Below are 21482 nucleotides of genomic sequence, written 5' to 3' on the forward strand. Positions count from 1 at the left end.
AAAATATAATTCAGTTTTGGTATGCAGTAAAATATGAAGTAATAGAAAAATGTTCTATTTTTCAGAAAATACTTTTTTTTGTGCACCTAGGTAAAATCTTATTTCGAGATTGGTGTTAAAGTTTTCTTTTGCAATATGCAGAGGCGCAGATTTATTTTTCCCTTGTAATAGCTTTAATTAGATTTGACTTTATGGTAACATTTTTAAAAGTCTAACTCATCCCATCTGACTTTATTTCAATATATCTCTTTCTTTTCATTCACGACCAGTCATGTCGCTGTAGTTCTAATCACACTTGATTAGTTTCTTATTTCTTTTTCATCTAATGAAAACTCATAAAACTTCATCTTTTCTTCAGCTATGACTACCTTCATTGTCCCTTTGAAAGGAAAAGCCTCACACCAACATGATGCCACCACCACATTGCTTCTTAATGTGTTTAGGGTGATGGGGAATTTTTTTTTTCTGCTACACATAACATTTTGCATATGCCAAAAAGGTTGGTCTTATCCAACCAGAGCACATTCTTCCACATTTGCCATGTTTCCCAGCTATGACTGAGTCGACTTCTTACAGCCGTGGTTCACTGTCCGCAGCAGCTAGATTTTGGGAGATATGTTGACAATTTATGTATGAAAGGATAATGTGAAAAAGTTCAAGGGATATTGATTCTTTTGTGAAGCACTGTTGCTCACCACGCCACATCTGTATCTGCGCGTGACTACTTATAGTTTTGTTTCTCTGGCCGTCTTATTTTCTCGTCATTTCTCCTTTTCATGTCTTCACCACTTTGTCTCTTTTTTTTTCTCTGTCCGTGTTAGAACAGCCTTTCCTTCCAAGCCTACTTGCCTGAATTTGAGCAACACATGTTCTGCAGCCTTTGAACGCTGCCTCAGCTCCACCTACAAATCACTTAGATTTATGTCGCTGTAGTCTGTGGCAAAAAGAACGTGGGGTGAGATATTGTCTGTGAATTATTCGTTTTATGGGACCCCGGAGCCCCGTACACAAGAGTATGACCAGCTTAAACAGAACATTGCATGAAAGCTCTCTTTTATATCTTTTTTTGGACTGGGGTGGGGTGCTGGGGGGGCTTCTGTGTTTTTGATGGTCAGACAGAACAACAGCAGCCTTTTTTGGAGCAGTGGACCACAGACAGCCCCCAAGAGCCAAGCGCTCTGTCATCAGCACGCGAGAACAAAGTGGGTCTAAATTTAGGCCTGTGGCTTTGGACCCCCCATGCTGTGGACCTCTTGATCTTCCTCCAAACCTTGTTCCGCGATCCGTATCATTCTTGCTTCCAATAAAGAGAATTTCAACACAGTCCGAGACCACTCCATCCTCCTTCCCTTTCTCTTGTTTTTCTACTCTTTTTTTTTTTTAAAGTTTGCTGGGGTTTTTCTTTTTTTTTTAAAACATGGTGATTTCTCTAAACCTCTCTGGAGAGTTTCCTGTGACTATTCACACTCGGCTGAGCAGACTGAACATCCAAGGGTCCTGTCATTCACCGTGGCCTCATTTGTGGTGGTCCGATGCAGGGTGACTGGTTGCAGCTTGCACATCAACCCAGCCTGGAGCGCTCATGCCCTCTGCGAGGGCTTTACGGCGGGTCTATTTTATGCTCCTTTTCATTTGGGTCGAGCGTTTTTGGACAAAAACTGGCATTTCTTATCTGACGGTGCTGCCGAGAGATTGTGGGATCAAAATAGAAGTGCTACGTCACTTAGACGTCACTTACTCCACACAGATAATTCGGCGGCTATTCTTCTTAATGCTGATTTTTAAAGCCACATTTGTAATTTAGGACACACTAAGATCTCCTTTTTTATATATATGTCCAGACAGATGCTCTGACACAGTCACGCAGAGGGGATAAGAAAAGCAGATGTGGAGTGTTTCCCACTGCAGCAGAAGCGTTTTGAGTCATCATCTGGGATTCCCTTCCTCTCACTTCCAAATATGGGTGGGATTGTGAGAAAGCAAGTGGAAGAATGTGAAAGAGCAGTGGAACCCCCCCCCCAAGTGATGTCAGACGGAGCAGTGAGCCTCACACTGCCTGGAAATTCGCAGGAAGGAATGTCAGGAATTCCAGCAGCAATGCTTTTCACTCAGGCATGTTTGTAAAATCTCTGAAGCAGCAGCAGCACCTCCACCACCACACACACCTCCTGCTCTGTCCTCCACACACACACACGTACACACACGCAGTCATGTAGCGTGTTTCACCAATCCTCTCACTGGGGAGATATTTCTTCCCGTAAAGTCTTATTCCCCTCACTCACACTCCCACTTTGAAATGGTGAGTCCTTCTTCCCAGCATCGGGTGCTCTGTGCGAGGCCCCCCGGGTAAATGTGGTGTTTTCCCTCTCCCTGTGTGAGAACTGTGTGATTACATTAACCGTTTCCTGCTAGACAGATGCGTTTCGAAACAACAGTTGTGAGCAAGCGGCAGATCAAGAATAAATTAAACTGATTCGTTCCAAAAACGATAGGAAAAAAAAAGGAGGTCGTAGTAACTGCTAAATTGAAAATTTGTTCCGGTCTTTGTATTTCTGCTTAGAATCAAAATTAGATTTATTCACCAGATTTGAGACATTTAAAATATAAACATATATGAAAAAGGGAAAATAGAAACTAAAAATCAGTTTCTTTCAGGTAACTATGTGTATGTACAGTGGAATACGAACGATAGCAATCTGTGCTTCCTGGCTGCTAAGAGACAGCCTCGGGTAAGAAACTGTCTCTGTGACGGCTGGTTTGTACAAATAGCGACAACCTGAAGGTAAAAGGCTAAACGGCTTGTGTCCAGCATGTGTGGGGTCTGCAGAGATGTTAGCTGCAAGTCCTGAATGGAAGGAAAGTCAGTCCTGGTGATCTTCTCCGGGGACCTAATCATTCATTGCAGTTTTCACCTGTCCTGTTTTGTGGATTAGCCAAACCACACAGTGATGAAGTAATACAGGGCAGATTGAATGCAGCCAGTGTAGAAGCAGCATCTGTGGCAGGTTGCACTTCCTGAGGTCTCTGATCCAAATAGTGAGAACACAAGAAAGGTCCCAAAGGACACAAGAAAAGTTCACATCTCTACAAACCTGAGTGGGTTTTGCTCCATTTGGTTCTGATCCACCTCCTTTCTGGTAACAGAAAGATCACCGTCCTAGTTCAGACCAAGGAGAAGAAGATTCTCACCCGCTCCTACCGGGTTAGTCAGGAAGCTGGTGATTACTCAGGAGGCTAACCTCTGGGTTGATGGTCTTAAAGTCCTGAAACAGAAAGCCGGTGCAAGTCCCTGGGTGGTCGAGGTGGTGCAGGATGAGGTGTAGTTCTGAGCTGACTGCATCATTTGTGGCCAAACTGCAGGGGGTTTAGTGAGGGATCTGTAATGTCCTTCAGATGATTCAACCCCAGTCACTCATGACCACAGACATCAGGGCGACAGGCCTGCAGCTTCTTAACCTTGTGACGGTGTGTTTCTTGAATGCTGGTGGAGGGAACTGGTTAGATACAGTGGGAACTGGTTAGATACAGTTGAAACCGTTATGTATGAAAATATTTATACTTTTTTCTTGTCACGCAGTCAGATATTAAATAAGACCAAACTTTTCTTGTTTTTGGTGAGTGAAGGTTGACAAAATTATTTTCTAAATTCCTTAAAAACAAAAGTTAGATGGTGAAACCAGGGATGTTCTGATATTGTCTAAAAGTCCACTCAGCAAGGAAGAAGTCATTACTCCAAAACCACAGGAACTGATTAGTTTGTAAATGCACTCAGGGACAAAACCATGTTTTAAACATGTCTTATGGTGTCCCATAGCCAGTAATGCATGTAAAACAGAGTGGCTTTATGTTTTATGTTGATGACATACAACTCCTAATTCCCCTGGTTTTATCTGTAAAAAACTGGATATGTTTAGTGAAAAATGCAATTTTAATTGGAAGAGCCTGGGAAGTATTGACTTTTCAACATGTCTGACTAAAGTCTAACCACTTCAACAAGTTGTTAGTAGAAAAAAAAAAAGGCGAAGTTAAGATTTACAGAAATTTTGACTCTGGAAATTATGATAAAAAAAGTAGTACAGAAAAGAAAAATATGTATTGCAACATGAATTTTCTTAAAATGTTAGTTTACAAATCTTGATCTCAAGTCTAAGATCTTTTCACCTAAACCAGAAGCTGATCATGGTGCCAGAACCATGACAGTACGGATCCAAAGTAATGAGAAAGTTTGTCGATGACGTGGGCTGATCGGTCAGGAGGCTGCAGAGTCACATGGGGAACATTTTTAAATTGTGACTAAATGCTTACTGACAAATCTGCAAAGGCGTAGTGTGTAAAACGTGGCTAAAACAACATTAGAGTCACTTAAAGATGACGTGTGAAACAAAGAAAATATTTCAAAAACAATGTCAATCACTGGCTTGTAACACCAAAAAAGAAAAAAAAAGACTAAGAACACTAACATGTTATTTTATTCTACTACATATTTTTAAAATGGGAAGTATTTTTTCTCCCATGGGGGCATTGTGAAATGTCACAACTGGAAATGAACAAGTGTATTAATGATATCTACATTGTTCCATGGGGAGGTCGTGCTGTTGTGCACTGCAGTTCATTGTCAGGGAAGCTAAAGTGAACTCAACCATCATTAAGTTAATTGTAAAAGTGTTGTCCTGCTGTGAGAAGTCAAATACATTTGCTGTGGAAAAGGACTTTACAACCATCCCAAAATCACATCTCTGCACACAAGCACAGCTCCAAAAGTTAGAATAAAGTTCAATATTTGTTGTCACTGATTTTAGAAAGTGACACTTTTATATTACATTGATTAAATATAGAGTAAAATATTTTAAGCCTTCATTTCTGTCATGATCCGTGTTTCTGTGTATTTATTTTTAGGGTTTTCTGTGTTCAGTTTCCTTCCTGTGAGTCTCTGTTTCTGCGTCTTCTCCGTTGATTGCTTCCCAGGTGTGTCTCATTCCTTGATTACCCTCCCTGTGTATTTAAGTCCACCTGTTGTCTTTGTCTCTTGTCGCATCGTTGTCGTACGTCGTACGTCTAATGTCAGTTGTTTTCACGTGTCTGCTCACCAGTGGAACTGCTAAGTCCTGGTTTGCGTCAGCTCTCGTTTTCAGTCCTGTCTATTAGTAGCTACCGGTATTAGCTGTGCGCAAACTCTCTGCCGCGCCGCCTGTGTTGGACTGTGCTTGAGCTCTCTTTATTAAATCATCATCATCATCATCATCTGGGTCTCAGCGTTCGTTCTCACCATCACCAACCACACCTCATGACAATTTCTTTAAATTCTGGTTATTGCACAGGTACTGAAAACCCTAAATGCTGTCTTCGTAGAATGTTACAAACCATTATTAAACAATATATTTTAAACAGAAATGGGCTCTAAAATGTGTATATAATTCTATGCCCCTATTGATCGGTTTATGGGTGTTGCATTAATAAACCGCATCAATGCAGCGTGCCATGGAGGCAACATGACGAGGCAGCTCGTCTCATCGGTCCACAGTTTGCTCAGTCTCTTTCTTATTGTTGAAACGTGAACTTTGACCTTAGCCGAGGCAACTGAAGTCTGCAATGCTTTCAGTCTTGCTCTGGGTTTATCTATGACCTACTGGAAGAGTCATTGATACGCTCTTTGAGTAGTTTCGTCAGTGATTTGCTTCGCATGGATCCTTATCTTGACTTTCCTTAAATGTGAACGTGTTGCTTCTTGACATCTTTTAATCTACTTCCTGTTGCTAGACAGGTTCTAGTAAAGTGATCTCCTGATTCAACAAGCGTGGTAGTAATTGAACTTTGCTCTCTCAAAAATACTCTTAATCACAGTAAATTTCTGATTTAACAAAGGGAGCTGTGCTTCGTTGCACTTTAAAGCTGGTCTCACTTTTAATAAACTATTTAGTGCAGCTGCTGGTCAGAAACGACACGATTAATTAAAATGTGTTCAAATGTCACTCAAGAAACAAAAATGAAGCAAAATGTGTTTCCTCAGGAGTGAGTTAATGGTGCATTATTCTGATGTTTGAATGACAGAAGTCTGTCGGGAATGTTTTGAAAGGGAAGGAGTCACATGTTAACCATTCCTACTACTGGTTTCACACCAGAGGACTAATTGCAGGTTATGAAAACACGCCAAGAAAATGAAATCTGGAGGGGCAAACTAGAGGAAGCAGACCGGGTGCAGCGTAGCAAACGTCATCACATACAAATTGATTTCTTTTTCTTTTTAAAACGTATCTACACATGGGTTTTAATAAGCTATAAAATATTAGCCATTTAGCCCTGAATAAGCCATAAAACAGTTTTCTTGTTAGCGCTTCAACAATTCATATATTATCCCTAGGCTTAAAACTGGTTGCTATAAATTTCACTATTAATCTAGAAGAAATTACAGACCAGGGATCATTTATGAAATTAAACCATATTTTCTGCCAGCCCCCAAATGAAACACAGTTGGATATAATAGCTCTTTTTAAGCTTCAACCTCAGGCAGACTTTCTCCTGTCCAACATCTCTGCCCGCCTCGATTCTCCCTTTGCTTTACCTCTTTTCACTTTATCCCGCCTCGTTGACGTCCCACAATACTCCATCCCCAACCCTAATTATTGTTTACCAGGATCCATCTTCCTCTCTCCCAGTCCTTCTCTGTTTATTCATCCCTCCCAGTGCACAAGGGACCAGAGATGATGTGGTAATTACATCTGCCGACTGACTGGGCCGCCGCAGACGGCTCCGAGAGTTTCTGTGCTCGGTAGAAAAATTAGAGGCTGCGCTGCGCAAGTTCAAGGCTGTAATTAGAAAACTAGAGTACTCAACAAATAAAAAGTGTTTATTTGTTCATTTATGAGACCCCAGAATTGCAGCACTCTGTCATTCTGCTTTCTAAAGTTGGGTCCTTGTCAGGGGGTACGGGCTGAAACGCTCCCATCGGGGATCTGGAGGAAAAACATATCTGCAGGATTTTTCTGCAGCAACAAATTGCTGAGCGTTTAAGAGTCGCTGCCCGCCGTGCGGCGTACAAGCATGTGACGCATTAATAAGGCTTCGTAATAACATGGACGCATACCGAGTTTTCATTTCGACTCTGTTGGGCAGCACGGACTTCAAACTTTATAAAAGTGGTGTTTTTATATTGGTTTTGTGGTTATTTTCTTCAAAATAAAGCCAGAAATAAGATTGATCATTTCCGCCTTATTTTGTGGGGTCTAAATGTACCACATTTCGAAACAACCAATGAAAATGTGTTGACGGTCTGTTGCTAGGTAGAATGGAGACACGCGGAAAGAGACGAGGGGGGGGGGGATTTGGATACGGCAAGAGACTAGGGCACAGCGATGCTGTGGATTTTACTAAGAGTGTTTCGATGGGTTTTTTAGACTATACGTGTGTTAGTTAGAGTTCGTGGTGTGTGCAGGGTTAGTAGTAGTTTTGCTAGCTATCGCTATATGGCTTCATACCGAGCGCTGACGCACAGAGAAGAGAGACTCCACGCTGGGATGGCCATTTAGACCTCGACTTCAAAGGAATCTGATGCTTTCACTGAAATATATATATTTTTTATGTTTTCACTGTACTTATAGGATTCTCAGGAAAACAAATCCATTCAGTATCTTCAGAAAGAAGCTTCCCCCCCCCCCACTTTACGCATTTCTTCAATTAGCCTTTAGCTTTTAATCTCTCATAAAGAGTGTACACATAAGACGAGGGCAATTGTTTCAATTTAAAAAAGTAAGTGTCTCTGGAACCCAATTTGACTTAAAAGGATAAGCTGAAGTTTTAGCAGGGAGCTTCTCTAAAAATATTATCAGCAGTTTGTTATTTTATTTGTTGCAAACAGCAGATTGTAACAATCTGCTGTTTGCAGATTGTTACAATCTGAGTCTGTTTTAGGGGATTTTATCAGTGTAAAATAATTCAGAATGATAATGTTTTTATTCATGAACCGCAGCATTTTATTAGCTATAAAAATACAGGTTAAGCCACACATTTACATATGCTACATATAAAATGAACTCACTGTTACTAGGATTACCAAAATTATTACTTCAATTATTTCAGTAATTTCTAAGGCTTTGTCTCTGACAACATTTGAGATAAACAGATAAACATTTATAAATACCTCCCATGAGGTCGATGTGTCATCTGTGACAGAGATTAATGTGTTTTGGTGTGAAATGTTGGAATCAACTCAGAGAAGAAGCAAAAGGCTGAAAGGCCACTCATATAGGAAGAAACAATTCCTGCAAAAGCACATAAACAGGCAGATTTTAGTCTCTGACATCAAACCGGAGTGCAGTTTTGAACAGAATGAAAGCAGTAAGTTCAGTTCATCACATTTTAGAACTACAACGAAGAGGGAGAATTGTTGTAGTGACATCACTCTTTTCGCTGTTCAAGTATTTTCTCTGATAGTTTCTTCTGCAAATGTTTCTCTTGCAGGGCAATTAGAGAGCTGCTGAAAGTAAAAGGTTTCTACAAAGAATGTGTCTCCTAAAATATTTGTAAATATGATCTGGTATGACCAAAAAAACAATCCATATCCATTCATTGTCTTTAATCGTTTATCCTTGCAGGGATGTGCGGGAAACGGTGTGGCAGGGCACATCCTGGACAGATTGCCAGTCCATCACAGAGACACACAGGGGAAACAACCATGAACACACACACACACACACACACACACACTTCACTCTATAGTCATGTTTGTGTACTGTGGGAGGAAGCCTACGCATGAACAGGGAGAACATTCAAACGTCACGCAGTACAAAAACCCCAGGAGGTGATTCAAACCCAATATCTTCTTCCTGCAAGGCAACAGCGCTACCAATGCTAAAGAAATCCCAAACCCTTGAATCAGTCGCCTTTTCGGCTCTGAACTGACCATCAGCTCACAGTTACAAATACCACTTATGAGATTAGATTGGCGGACCATAATTTACTCTTTCCCGGAGTGTTTCCTGGATCATTTTTTCTGAAGTTTGCTTACAGATTTAGAGACGATCATAGATTTGGGGAATTGATCTAGTCAGACATGAAAACCATCTGGAACTAAGTTACAGTACTCTACAAACATGATACAAATCCATGTTTCTTCATTTTTAGCTTTTTTTTATCTGTTAAAAAAAGGTTTAATCAACAGTTAAGTCTTTCTGAAAGTCAATTGCTAAGTTTCTAATCTGAATGTCTTTTAACGTCTTTCTTTTGAGTTTTGATGCTTTTTTCACCCATTGCCTTTTCATTCTTTGTATCTTTGCTGTGTGGGATGAAAACTGAACAAGTGGAGAATAAAGGAAAAAGTTTCACCCCTAAAAGACTCTTGACATCGTTCCAACAATTTCGATCACTTACATTTTTGATCTTATGCGTTTTCTTCTTCCCAGAAACACATGAGCTTTAAGTATAAGTGCTGCCTGGGACCATGGTACCAGAGTGCAAAGTGATCTGCTTTCTGTAGACACAACAATGGCCTGGTCCCTTTTTTTAAGAAACCTTCTACGTTTAAGTGATTCACGTGTCAGAGTTATGCACTGACACTGACGAGCTGCTCATAATGACTGAAACGACCCAAAGAAAAACTTCCTGAAGAGGTATTACTCAAGAAGATGATTAAAAAGTCTGCTCTCTTGGAGGGAAGAGTTCAGAGAGAACAAAATAAGAATTGAGGGATGACTCAAAACTTTTGCCCACACACTCAGTCTTTGTTTTTGATGCTTTTTCTGTTTTTCCTCAGTATGCTTTCTTATAAGGGTGTGCGTCCCCATTCTGTCCCCATTAACTTCCTTTGTGATGACGGTGATTAAAAATAGCTACAATGTCTATGTTCAAAGGAGAACATGGTGATATTGCAGCACAGGAAAATTATTTACCCGGCAGACTGGGGTTTTTGTTTTGTTTTATGTCTAATGCTAGGAAGCCTATCAAATGTATTCATTTTTCATGCTTATATTACTTATATTACATGCTTATATTACATGCTTATATTACTTATGTAATATAAGCATGAGTAATATAATGCTTATATTTTTGCCTGCTTACAGATTTTGAGTGTTTTTATTAGTTGTCACGTTTAAATGTTTCAGATCGGCAAAATTTCAAAGATACCCAGAGGGAACACAAAATACAGTTTTTAAATGATGATTTCATTTAATAAAGGTGCAAAAAGCTATCCAAAAACAACAAGAACAGAATATTATATCAGACCAAAACAAGTTTCAATTTGGAAATGTGGGCTTGAAGAAAAGTATGATCAATTCTTCTTAAAGATTTTTTTTTTTAAAGTATGCTTAAGCCAGCAAACAAGTGAGATTTTCTTAAGTTTGAAAGAAAAATATTTTGCAAGTGGAGCAAACCACAGCAGAATTGTGCAAAAGAAAATATTGCAACCATCTGTACCGTCCATGCTTGTTTTGCAGCTTCTTCGTCACATCCATATGTTTCTCTCTTGACAACATTTGCGTGATTTTACTTTGAAGGGATCCAGTTTCAGACATGAAACCGTCAAGAGGACCGAGGGTTCTGCTACCTCCACTCCGAGAGTTTGAGACAGTTGACAACTCATGCCATTAAAAGATTATCTGGATTTTTCTCAGGCACACTGTAAGAGCAAAGTCATCACGTTGAATCCACATGGATCTTTAGTGGTTGACATGCTTAGAGGAAGAAAAAAAAACACTTTCTGCTAAACCTCTTCATTTAGAAACGTACTTAGAGGGAGACAATCATTGCTTGTGCTCATCAGTTTTGTGGGAGGCAATTTTGATTTTCAAACTTGAGATTCAAGGACATGCCAAGAATTTTTTCCGAGAAATTCCAAGACTCACATCTGTCGTTTGGTTTGGTTTGATGGCTGTTTTTTTTTTTTTTTTTTGGCACCAACTGTCCTCCATATGGTCAAAAATGCAGGAGCACACAGGACACATCAAGATGTTTCACGCAGTCACAGGGACATCGCAGCGCTGACAGGTGCCGGATGGCTGTGACGTGGGCATGTAGCCTTTAACTTACCTCAGAAGATGGATTTACCCATGCTGCTTCATAAAATTACCAGTCTTTTAGTGAAATTGTTCCCCTGATGGATCTACACTTTTATGTCAAAACTGTCATTTTCCATGAAACTGGCGAGGCTCACACAGAACGACGTCATTTCTGAGGCACAGGAGTCAATAAACACGATGATATTTTACCCGCGATTGATCAGCCTTTTCATGAAACGTCAGCAAACGCGGCCATAAAAGAGAATAGATGCTCTTCGTGAATCATGGTCAAAAATGTCCAAATAATTACATGACGTCAGAAATCTTCCTATACGGTAAGTGCTTTCTTGCCCAGACCGTTATCATCTAGTGTGAACAGGACAATGATAGTGAAACCGGATGCCTTTGTTTCTTAGCTGTTACTCTTGCGGACCGGACTCGGCCTCTCAGTCTTCATTTTGTCCTTGGCTTTTTAGAGATGACGGCCTTGGCGTGTAGAAAAAGCCAGACAGTGAATTTGGGGGGGGGTGTGATGTCATCACTATGAGACACGGGCGTGATATCATAATCATGAGGTAATGGCAGGGAAGGGTGTGTAGGTTTATGACTTTGGCACACTCTCAGTTTACCGCCAGCCCACTGCAATGAGGTCCTAATGAGAATGGATGGCCCGCCTCAAGCCATCCATGTGTGCCTGTGTACGCACTTGCGCGCGCGTGTGTGTGTGTTCACGCTTTGATAAATTGACGGATGTAGGCTAAATAATGTGCTTGGAAAAATCCTCGCCAAAAATGACCCATAGGTGCTCTCTATTTCTAAAACATGTGAGTCAAGAAACTGTGCGTGAATCTGAATCATTTTCCATTGACACATTCTGCCTCAGACAATACAAAAAGCACTCACCAGATGAGTAACCTTGGTCTGTTAGAATGAGCGCAGGTCGAGGCTATTTCCAAATATACTCTCTTGTGGTCTGAGCAAACATCACAATGTCTTACACATGGCTGCAGGGTGCTGAGTGTTTTGCCTTTTTCTTTTCGGCTACTGCCGTGAGGAACTTCCCTGGACAATCGTGGCAAGTTACCAGCACGGATGACACGCTTCATGTGTGGAGGATTAAACGCTTTGTCTTGCGTCGATGTGCACGGAAAACTCACGTTAAACTGCTGGGAAGACTCTTTCAGCCAAATAATTCAATCGTTGCTTCATCTCGTCTTGCAGACGTTTGTTCAACTTATTGAACATTTAAAGACAGAATCAAGGCTCAGTGCAGAACCACTTGAAGAGATTGTTAGTCCTTGATAAAACCACGGATTGATTCCTAGCATCACGTTACTGGGTGTCTACATATTGGAGCCCTTGTTAAGTCGCCTTGTGTGAATTTCACAAAATCCAAGACAAATTCAAACAGATTTTTGTTGAAATTGAAGATGTGTGCTCTAGTGTGAGCTTGCTCTGAAAAGAGGGAGTTCAATTTATCTCACACTATATTTGATATTCTGTGTAATGTTGTTTGTATATAAACTTCTGACTGACTGAAATCTTCAATTATAAAAAGAAGAGGAAGAAGACAATGTCTTGTTTTGGGAACTGACACATTGAGAAAACAGTAGATACTCCATCAAGGCATCTTCCACATCTTCCAAACATATTATTACTCAACTTCATGTAGTAACTTTATGTCTCACAGCTTCCTGTTGCTCAAAACTCTCATTTATGTGGATTTTTTTCCTTTAATTCCAACAGAACAGACAGAACAATAAAATCTGTAAATGACTCACTGCTGACTATTACTAATCTAATGTCCATAGTTGAGAATGCTGGGCTCTTTTTTCAGGAAAAAATGTCATTTTATGCTAATTAAATGGAGTTAATTACATTTTGTTCTTTTTAGCTGTAATTCAACTGTAATAACATATTTATTACATTATTTTATAAGTTGAATAATTGATGTAAAAATCATGAAATAACTAAAAATAATTTTTAAACCAGAAACAGGAGTACCAAACTGAAAACCTTATCCTTTAACATGCTATGCTATGTTATGTAAAAAGGTTGAAATTATGACTGAAACAACATTTAGCGCATATTTAATGCTAACAGCGAAACCTTTTTTTTTGTTTGTATTTTGTTTTTTTGCATCACTTGATTTGGAGATTAGCTTTTTTTTTTTTTTTTTGCTTAGATGACAAATAATTTTTTTTTTTTAAAAACAATCCAATGAATTTTTTGGTTCAGTCTGCAGCTTATAAATGTGAAAATGTGGGTGAAAATCTCACTTGTTCATGACAAGAGCAGTGTAACAATCAGCACAAGCTGCTGCCAAGAAGCACATATTAAATTCTCACATTACATTACAGTACAGTCTGTACAAATATCAAATTCAGATCTCTGTTCAGATTCATAAGGCATTTCATTTCAATTTGCTTGGAAGCTCTGCATTGCCTTTGTGGCAGCACTTTAAAAAAAAAAAGAGAGAGATTAGTAACACATTTCTACTCTGTTATTTTTGACTTCCTAATTTGTGGCTAAATTTGACGCGGCTCAATCTTCAGCGGTGACCCGCTGTTTCATTGTCAATTACTGGGAGTAAAAAGTGAATGTGTGACCTCACCCAAGAGATCTCATGTGCCAAAGTCACCCTGCAGAAATGACATCATGGACAATGATGTCATCCCAGGATTCCAGACCCTCTCCCATTCCTGCTTAAATGCTTTTAGGCTTGGCTGCACACGCACACACACAGACAGACACACACACACACACACACACACACGCACACACGCAGACTGGCAAGTTAACATGCTTGCGCTCACACATTCATGCAGACCAGCAGGCATACACACACATTTGAGAGGCCTCACCCAAGACTGAGTCGTGATATAAACAAGACAAACACACAGCAGATGCGATAAGGATGTAATTTGGCCTCAGGACAAATAAAACAAATCTGCAGAACCACAGATTATTATTAGTCCTTGATGTTAGAAGACAGGCAGCAGATTCGTGCATTCAGTCCGAAGAAAACAAATGGTTTGTTTCTTTGAGCATAATCAAATTTTAGACCATTTGAAACATCTAAATCACCATTATTAATTTAATCTATACTTAATCTCCGGTATCTGATCATTCATACTGTTTGAACAAAGAACAAATCTTAAAATATATTGTTGCATACTTTATTTTGCAGCAACGATAGCAGCAAATCTTTTGAGGTATTTCTCCAGCAGCAATAAACATCTGCATCGTGAAATCTGAATTCATTCTTATTTGCAAAGCTAGTGGTAGACACTGATTGGATGTGAACAGCTATTTTCAAGTCTTGCTACAGATTTTGTTTTAGATTTAGAGTCATTCTAACATTTGAATATAGTTTTCTCTCATTCAATTGTAGCTCTTTCTGCAGCTTTTGGGTGGATTTAATTAGCAAGCAGCCTGTACTTGTAATGCACCTAAACAGCTCTCCCTCTTCTGCTATTAACTTTTTCTTTTTTTTTTACCTTTCTTTATCATAAGTACTCCTACTTCAATTCTCCTTTCTTTTTTTGCCTATCTGCTATGTCTTCTCAAACCCAGAGTTGGTAGGCTGCAGGTTTTATTCCTGCTAAAGGGGAGATTTTCCTCTCCACTGTTGCCACGTGCTTGCCCAATATGAGGGATCATAAAGTCAATGAACAACGCAAGCGACTGTCTCCTCTTCCAGGAGGAGTGAATGCTGCAATCTGCTGGGTTTCCTCAAATTCAAGCTGAGCTTAACCAACTGTTTGATAGCTAGGATTAATTGGGATGAATGTGAGATTGAACTGAAATCACATTTTTTTGAGACGACATTTGTTGTGAATTGGTGAATATGAATAAACTAAGCTAAATTGAATTGATTGCCCTGCATTTAGCTCCATTCCTTTTTTTTAGTTGTGCCTGCTGAAGGAAAATTATCTCCACAGCATGATGCTGCCACCACCACGTTTCACCAGGTTCATCGTGTGCTCCAGTTTTGCCTGCTGCCTTCATGCTTCCATTTGTAGTCCAAGTGTGTTGGAGTAAGTGGGGCTAAAGCGTTGAAACGCACACGGCACTTCTGAGAATTTTCATTTATGAATAAAACATTATTGAAAACCATGTGTCATTTTCCACCCACTTCACAATTATGCATTGTTTTCTGTGGTTATGTCACATTCAGTCCAATTAGCGCACGCTGAAGTCTGCGGTTGCAGCATGCCACTTCAGAAAACATACCAGGTATATCAGTACTTCTGCAAGACACTGCACTATTTCCAGGAAACCAATGCGCATTGCAGGCAAAACAACGCTTTGCTCAAACAGTTCTGCTCTCCGTGCATTCGTTTGCAGAGGCTGAACAAAAATGATTAAAAAATTATGATCACAGCTGTGGACTACAATTAAGCTAACTTTCTTCTTGCACTTTTTCTCTCGCTCCTTCACAGGGACTCCCCCGCTACCCCCCTCGGGCGCTGTGCCCAGTCCCTGACCTTTTTAAATACGTGGCTAATGTGAAGCATGTGGTGGCAAATTGGAAACACTGAGCTTTTAAAAGTTGTGGACTTTTCTTTTGCACATGCTAATTTCTCCCAGGAGATCCCATCAGATGAAATGACCCAAAACATGTCAATGTTAGGGGTGACATTTAAGCCCACGGGGTGGGTCGGTGGGTGAGTGGGTGGGGAGAGGAGGACGACAAGAGTTCGGAGAGTGGACAAAGATCGGTTGAAGGGCAAAGGATTGAGTTAAATAGGGTGTGTTAAATGGTCTCCTCCCTCATCTAAACGATCGTCAACCCACACGCGCGCGCTAAGGAGCAGACCCCCGTTCCCACGCAGAGGTGGAGACCTGTCGTTCTGTTGCAAGCTGTTTTAAGGGGGGGAAAACTCTGTGATCGTTTGGGGGAACAGGTGCACGCAATGCAAGAGAACACACATGTGCTTGTGAGAGTGTGTCTGAAAGAGATGTGCGTGGGGAAGTGCAGAGAAGCAGAGGGAGAGCTTGGCTGCAGAACACATCTCAGATTGGGTGGATTACTGCTTCTCAGCCCCCTCAACACAACAAATGAAATAAAAAAATAAAAAAATTATCACCATTGTTTTTCTTCAAGAAAGGCTTACAGAGCTTTCGTACTCCTTGAACTTTTTTCACAGTTTGTCACATCTGAATCTCAAACCTCAGTGTGTTTCATTGGAATTTTATGTGATAAAAACACAACGCAATAAAAAAGAACACATAGTTGTGAAGAGAAAGAAAAATAATACATAGTTTTCCAAATTTCTACTAAGAAATTTGTTGAAGTGTCTTTTGTTGAAATCCTTATTTACTCTGTAATCCTATTAATTATGCAACACAACTAACTGCCGTCAGAAGTCACATAGTTAACAAATACAATCCAACTCTGTATACTTCTGAGTATAAATCCAGCTGCTATGTGAAGGCCTCAGAGGTTTGTTGGCAAACATCTGAACAAAAAGAACGCCAAGAACCAACTAGAGCATACCAAGAGGGTCAGGGGTGTCATTGCAGAGAATTGTAAAGCATATTTATCTTTAACAAAAACAACATCCTAAACACGTCAAACCTCACAGTTCAGTCTATCATCTCAATACTGAAAAGACTCCGGCTAACAGCAAACCTACCAAGACATGACTGTTCGCCTAAACTGAGAGACTTGGCAGAGAGAACATTAATCACAGAAGCAGCCGAGGTGCCCAAAGTGCCTCTGGAGGAGCAGCTAAGACCAACAACAAACTGGGGATAATCTGTTAACAGGACGATTATCGGTGCAATCTTTCTTGCATTGCAAACATATGTATGAAAATAATCTTTAAACAAAATTCAGATGTTATAAATATCCATATTCAGTTACTTTTTGCCACAGTGCATTCATACGTTGTAACACGAGCGAGAGCAAACAAAGGTTGAAGTCAAGTTTTGTCTGAAAACAGATTTTTTTTATTTTAATATTTAATCCAATACATCGTGCTCTGTCTATGTCAAATGCTGTAAGACAAAAGCAATTTTCCTTTAGGTTATGAAAGTCAGCGACAAATTGTGACTCACCTTGTAACATCATGAATGTTAAGTTTGCGTCCAATGAAATGTGTTCTTGAATTTGAAATTTCATTAAAGCTAATGCAGAACGGTGGGCAGAGCCTGACCAGAAGCAGATTGCTTCTTATGAGGGTGGCTTCCCTCTGAAACACACAAACCTGTGTAAGTAAATGTCACTTTCCAAACTGAAATCATGAGATTGAGGACACAAAGTGAAAATAAAAACATTATAGCCTTTAGTCTGGAACTGGTTACCATTTCACTTACAAGGACCGAGACACATCATCAGCTTAAAGGTGTCAGCAAAAAGAACTGAGAATGTCGAAAAACAAAAGGTATTGATGAATTTTGAGAGTGATGGAATCTCAAGGTTGTTATTCCAAGGAAGGCATGGGGAATGAAGGACGAGGGATGGCAAAGGTCAAGATGAAGGATGCAGGTTGAAGGAAGTAGGAGTGATGGATGAAAGAGGACAGAGTGAGGGTGGTTTAGATTAAGGGTGAAAGGAATTAAGGATGAACTGAGGAGGTAGGAATAAAGGATGTAGGATTGGAAGGAGAAGAAAGGGATGAGGAATGAGGGACAAAGTATGAAGATGGTAAGAACGAAGAGTGAGTGTTCACAAATGAAGGAGGTATGATTTGGGGAAGTATGAGAGATAGATATGTTGGGAAGCGGGATGAAGGAAGAAGAAGGTTGATGGATTATGGCGAGGAATGAAGGAGGTAGGAATGAAGGATGCAAAGAGGAACTGAAGAGAAACAGAGGAGGTAAAGAACGTCAGAATGAGGGATGGTGACTGAGGATGACGAAAGAGGGAACGGAGGTAGAGAGGAGGGATGACTACAAGGAAGACAGAGATGATTGAGGTTGGGTTGAGACGTGAAAGACAGAAAAGGTTGGGAAGAAAGATGGAGGACGGATGATGGATATTGAAGATCAGGACGGGGGATGAAGGGGGTAGTTAGGAATAAAGAACGAAGGAGGAAGAATAAAGAATGACGGGGGGATTAGGCATGAGGGGATGAATGGCTGAGATTGAGTGAGGTTCTACAAATTCACACCAGTATAAAAATATAAGTGCATTTGAAGCCATGACTAAGTTCTGACATTGACTCACTTTGTTGCTCTTTTTAAGGCACATCGGAGGAATCCAAGAGTTAACCAGCACAGGAAAAACTCATCACGGCATTCGGTAGAGTTGTTCCCACTCTTTCCTGCTGTGTTTGAAAACACACTGACTGCTACAACACTACGCCTCTGCTCAGTCAGTGTCAAACAAGCAGAACGGAGCAGCAACGGCTTAATGCCTTTTTCTCCATTAATGTAGCACAACCAGTCTGTGAAAAGGTCTTCCACTTCTACAGCAGCTGCGTCGGATTGAACCGATCACATCCTTGATTTTCTTTCTGAAAACCAACCTTTAAAGGAGGGGGAAAAGATACTTTAAATTCACAACAATTGATGTGCGATGGATTCAAGTACTACATAAAACACTCAAAAAATAAATCGTTAAATTAATGCAAAGACTTTTGAGCAAGAGACGACAGACACTTATTTGATTCACTAGTCCAGACAAAGACTGGATATTATTAACACACACACACACACACACACACACACATATATATATTTATATATATAAAGCCATCAAATGCCAATTTAATCAAAGCAAAATTTACATAATTACCGATAAGATCTACAAGCAAAAGAAAATATGCATGACAATACAAATCTGGTCATCAAGTTCAAATAAAATTTAAGGATGGATACTACCAGAACCAGCAGATTGTCCTGATCTGCGACCAGAGAGTCTGAAACAAAAGAAATCATGGTACTGAGTGAGAAATACTCATTTAGTTTCAGAATCAGTGAGTTTCTAAAAAAATGAAGTCATCTGAAAAACAGGGACATAAGATATTATTTTAAAGGTTGAGGTTGAGTCCACTTGATTTGATTTGAGAAAGCTTGATTTGAAAATATTGGCAAGTTTTTAAAAAAATCTCTGACTTAAGGGTCAATGCTCTCTATTTTCACACATTGAGACAGTGATTTTGATTATGTTAACTCCCCTAACCACAAGCGTCAGAGGTTATAGACAAAATGTTAACTTTGCTATCATTTTGTCTCTGTTAAAAGTAGCAAAATCAGACTTTCTTACACAATGCAACTAGGCCAAAACATGATGAACACTGTTAGTATTTTGTCTTCTATTATCGTTCTTAATGTGTAACTGGAAGCAGCTGAAACTCGCAAATAAGAGTTTTACAGAAACCTGAGTTCAAAAATATAAGCGCTAATACAAAAAAAAATTATTGTGACATCAGATAACCTCTAAAGAACAAAACTACTGATGTATTTTTCAAATAACAACTTTGTATTTGGAGAAAATTACAATTGATCACCTAAAAAAAAAAAAAAAAAAAAAATTTTTTACAAAATTTTTTTTCTTCCATTTTTGTGCCTTAAGAAAATAAAAAATAAAAAAATTGGGAAAAATCCTGACACAAAGGATCATAATTCATGTATTAAAGGGTTAATAAGAGTAAACTTTTTTTCGTTTGTTTACAAAAACCATAAGATATAGATTTGTATTTTTTTTTTGTTTCTGTCTTCAACTAAATAATCATTTTCTTTCTTGATAGGCAAAAAAAATTGATTCCTGGTGTTCCAACAATCCGTAAGAACAGCTATCCCCACATCGTGTTCACAAAGAGCTGCTTCCTTGTTGATGTAAAATTAGCCCTGCTCCCCTCTGGAGGCTGAAGCAGGTGGAGGTGACGGGGGTCTTGGCCTGTTCTCAGGCAACAGATGGGCAAACGCCATGACTAAAGCCCCGAACCTTACAGAGCAGCTCTAGGACTCTAATGAAATCCCCTCCTCAACACAAACACACATATGCCATTAAAAAGAAAGAAAAAAAAGATCACTGTCACTAAATAATACAGCTGATTTCACTGTAAAACCACTCATCAAAAAACTCTAACCATATCATAACATTTTGAGCCTTACAAAATGTATTTTGTGGGAACCTTTTTAGCACACTTCCACTCTAAAGTAAAACTAAAAACCTGCCACACATCACTTCTCTACCTTCATTTTAAAGACACAAGGACTACCAGCTTATCTATGCCATTCCTCATTTCAGAAACTTGCTGATCGCTAAATTGCTGGCCAATACACCAGGATGACATCACTGGTTTTGAACGGTGCCAACTGTGCTCAGTAAAACCCAGGCTCGTTTCAGAGTGGGAGTGCCTCTGCACATGGACATGTGTGAAGGATGTGAGTGAGAAGAAGATCTTTTAGGCAAATTAGTCACGGCAAAAAGTTTCAGAGAGCACTCAGCAGAGATAAGCTTGAATCTCTGTAAGTCAGATATTATAGAAATGTAGACAATAAAAAGAATGAAAACATCAAATTTAGATGTTATCTGTTGACAGAGCTAAAACCATTCCTGCCTTTCTAGAAAACTAGTGAAGGATTTTTCAATGTTTTATATGGTGGGTATTACGTTAAATGACCTTTTTTGACCTTTTTACTAATGTTATTCCCTCATGTGCTGCTTTGCACGTTTGAGAAATCCTTTCATTTCCTGTGGCAGCCATTCAGGATGCCTGAGCGCTCACTCTCACCAGGAATTGCCTTCCCAAAGTACAGAGCGCATACTCCCCATGTCTTCCCCACTCGGCACCTCTAGACTAGTGGCAGCAGCAATTATCAAACACCACCTGGTGGATCTGTTGAGCCTCATCATAGGAACTGCTTCTCAGTCCGATGCCAGTCAGAACAACTTAATGAAGAATGGTTGTTGTGATGATGTGCTGAAGGCAGGGGCTTCTTAAAGAGACAGAGGCCCAATTTCAAGACATTAAATGGAAAAGTCAAAGTCATGTCTGATATGTAATGTAGTTTTATAACAACTGAAGAAAGCATAGTTACTTGAATGTGCTATCAAGTGACACTATGTGTCTGGGAAATACGTAGTACTGCACATTTAAAGCAACACATGATTTTCTACCAAAGCTACAGTTTTGTTTCTCTCTTGCAACACGTGTTCATTTTCTAAAGTTACACTTCTTTCAACAAAAAAACTAATAAAAAAAATTCCATGTAATAAAGTTACTTGTTTACTTCTAAATATGACTTTCTGTTGACTTTTCTGCTAAAACTGCATATGACTTTCTGCAAAAGTTGCATCAAAATCAGAATAGCTTTATTGGCCAATTTGTGGGTACAAACGACAAATCTGACTTCAGTTTTTGAACTTTACAGAGTGCAGGCGTAAGTATAAACATATAAACTTTATGGCCGATAAAATAGAGATAAGGGAACAAACGACATTCTGTAGCAACAACCTCGAGATAAAAATCTGAACAGTTTAGATTTGGCGTCTTTGCATTAGCCCTTGCAGTCCAGTTCCGCCCTCTGAATTGA

This window comes from Poecilia mexicana, unplaced genomic scaffold (genome assembly GCF_051168715.1).
Source record: "Poecilia mexicana isolate PSO_F unplaced genomic scaffold, ASM5116871v1 scaffold_2, whole genome shotgun sequence".
In the NCBI taxonomy this organism is placed as follows: Eukaryota; Metazoa; Chordata; class Actinopteri; order Cyprinodontiformes; family Poeciliidae; genus Poecilia; species Poecilia mexicana.